This window comes from Chiloscyllium plagiosum, chromosome 3, assembly GCF_004010195.1.
Source record: "Chiloscyllium plagiosum isolate BGI_BamShark_2017 chromosome 3, ASM401019v2, whole genome shotgun sequence".
NCBI lineage: Eukaryota > Metazoa > Chordata > Chondrichthyes > Orectolobiformes > Hemiscylliidae > Chiloscyllium > Chiloscyllium plagiosum.
The window spans coordinates 136905251-136908384 of NC_057712.1; the positions used below are offsets into that span (position 1 = coordinate 136905251).

The 3134-nt window shown below is 49.8% G+C and overlaps 1 long non-coding RNA gene across 1 annotated transcript in view; it reads right to left on the bottom strand.

Annotated features, from left to right (window-relative positions):
- Positions 1–702: 702 nt before the first annotated feature.
- Positions 703–3134, bottom strand: part of LOC122548579 — a 17478-nt gene continuing 15046 nt past the window's right edge. The window contains exon 2 of the long non-coding RNA XR_006311262.1: positions 703–2889. This is a non-coding gene — a long non-coding RNA (uncharacterized LOC122548579). The remainder of the gene's footprint in view (positions 2890–3134) is intronic.

Sequence of the window (3134 nt, forward strand, 5' to 3'; positions counted from 1 at the left end):
AGGCATTGAGGATGGAGGAGAGAGCGAGAGGAGAATCAGGCTGGGGAATAGAGCTGGGCAGCATGGAGGGCTGAGAGGTGACCTCCTGTCTCCTTGTATCACCCACACCCGAGCCCTGGGATCTCCTCCACTTACCCTGGCTTCTGGGCCCTCTACTTATCTCAGTCTGGAGTCTCTCCCCTGATTCCACGCCTGGCATTGTAGGATCAGGCCTGGGAACTGTGCATGTGTGACCAGTGACCACACAGAGTTTCCCGCATTGGCTGGTGTCAGCAAACACTGCCGAAACGTTCAGACCTTAAAGACATAAAGGGATATAGGAAGAAAGCAGCAACATGGTAAAGGACCAGCCATGATCATACTGAATGGCTGGGCACATTGGAAGGGCTGAATGGTCTACCCTTTGTTTCTGGTAAAGCTGTTTGCACTGATGAGATGAAACATGCCACTGATGGAACTAGAGACTGCATTGTAGAGCCCAATGAAACTGTGTCCAATGTGATATCCAGAGGAAGGTGGTCTGATGTCATGGGGAAAAGAGTCAGACAGAAGCTTGGTGTTTCTTTGTGAATGCAGTGGGTTGTTTTTGACTGTGTTAGTAGAGTGATGGAAGGGGTGTGAGTTACACAAACTGAAATATATGTTATTCCTCCTTCATGTTGATACGTTGACTCTGGGGATCAATAAATCAAAACCATCAAATTCATTCACACAAGCAAGTTTATTTCATGCCTCCACAGTCTAACCCTACACACATCACACTCATGTATTCCAGCAGGCTGGTTACTAGGATTGGCTGAGAGTCAGACAGTCAGTCCTCCCTGAATGCAGTCTCCAAGTAGCAGGCGTAGCTACCACTTCCTGAGCTATCCTTCCGGAGAGCTTGCCCTCTTCCCCGGGTGGTTCCTGTAGCCTGCATGATCAGGGGGTTCTGGGAGGTCAGTACCACTTCTGGCTCTCAGTCATTGGCCATCTGACCCCCGGCAGGTGTCACGAGTACGTCATGAGCCCCACAATTGGTTGAACTTCCACTGTCTACGGAACCTGATTGTTTCAAAGCCTTATCTCGTTTGTTTAAGCTGCTGCCTTTCCGAAAGGCAACTAGGCATTACCTCAGCCCTTTTAGCCACGACCTCCAAGCAGTCTGTGTCCCAGTTTGCCTCCTGGTTGTAGTTAGTAACATGTTTAGCAGTATTGCAGCTAGGCCTTGAGATGCCACCATTTCCATGGCCCGTTTAGGGATCTGCAAAGTTCCACCTCATACATTTATTCGACATATTGTGATTTCTTTTTGATCTTTGCCCCTATAACTTGCAGGTGTGTTTCCTGTTCATTTCGGGTCAGTTGATGTGCCATTCATGTGGCTAACTTATATAGTGGTTCCTTACAGAGATTAGATTGCATACTGTATTTATTTTTACAGATATATATATATAGCACATAAAAATAGTCTATTAAAACAATTTGAGAGAGTTATTGCGGATATTCTGTCCTCTGACAGATCTGTCTATATTGCCTATTTGTTGAAACACTTGGATTATAATAGTTTAATACTTTGAAAGTTGACATTAGTCCCTGCGGTACCCCCTTTGTTACAAAGGGACGAACAAGTGTTAAAATAGATGCAAAATACTGCAGATCGTGGAGATCTGAAATAAAAACGGAGATCCAGGAATGCTGAGTGGGTCTGGCCGTGTCCGTGCAGAAAGGGTCAGACCGGACTCAAAACGTTCACTGTTTCTCTCTGCGTGGATGCTGAGTTTCTCCAGCAATCTGCACAGTTATTCTGAGTAAAGTCAGTCCGGTTTGTGAGCCCACGCAACGCCTGCCCCCTGACCTGTGGGTCTTGCTGACACTGAATGCAGTGTCTGGAGGGAGGCTTTGTGCCTTGCGCTGTGCCCAGGTAGGAGCAGCAGTGGGAGGCTGGGAATGCTTACCCAGATCAGGAGGGAGGGCATCCCATTGTCACTGCCCTGCAACAGCCTTCCCTTACGCCTCACCCCTTTGCAAGGGCAATTAGGGATGGGAGAGATGTGCTGCTCTTGGCCATCCCAGAACAAAGCTCCAGTGGCTGGGTATGGAGCTGCCCTGAGGCTCTGGGCCAGTTTAAAGACGACATTGAGGCCATACAGCACATTCAGGTGAAGGGCTGGAAATCCCCTCCCCCTGAAGTTTAGCTTGGAGCTTTCTCTGGGAAATTAAGGGGACTCAGTAACGTCCCCAGACTCCATCCCTACCCCCTCCCCTACTCTCTCAACTCCTTCGCTACCCCCCCATTCCCCCCTCCACCCCCACCCCCGACATAACCCCTGATATTTCAAGTTGCTGCTCAGATCAAGTCTGTGTATTGAGGTGAGTTGGCAGGAGGTGGGGGGGGGGGAGGCATGGATCAAGGTCGGGGGGGGGAAATGGAATAGAGAAAGGCATCAGACAGCTCTCTGTGAGGAACTGTCTGTTGGTGATAAGTGGGGAGTGAGCGAGAAGGGGAAATGGGAGGGATAGATTGGCAGAGAGTCAATGGTGTAGCTAGGGCAGTGGGCATTGAGTCAGGCGAGAGAGAGAGAGAGAGAGAGAGAGAGAGAGAAGTGGGAGGGAGGTGAGTGCTTACCCTCACTCTCTCCAGCACATAACTGCGGCTTCCACCCACAGGTACACACAATGAGAAGCAGCTGACTAAAATTGACATAAAAATGGGTAATAACTCAGTAAACAATAGGATCGGATCGTGTCGAACTCAAATTCCCACAGGCCACACTCAGATCTCCCGAGGATCTCTCTCAGACCAGGCCACGGAACAGAAAAGACAGACAGGCCCCAGCCGCCAGGCCCAGGGACAGGAAGAAGGCCATGATAGCTCCTGCTGTCTCTGCTTCATTCGCAAACACATTCCTGTCAGGAAAGAGGTAGAAACATTAATCAACCCACCAGCACAGGCCTCGCGTCAAATCGCAACGATCTGCTTCCAATTTAACATCCAACCTCCAATCAAAACAGACCCTGCATGGATGGGTAGGTGAGGGTGAGGGATGGAGGTGAGGGTGATGTTTGAGGTGAGGGTGGGTAGGTGAGGGTGAGGGTTGACGGTGAGGGTGAGTGGGTAATTGAGGATTGAGATGAGGGTTGAGGTGAGGGGG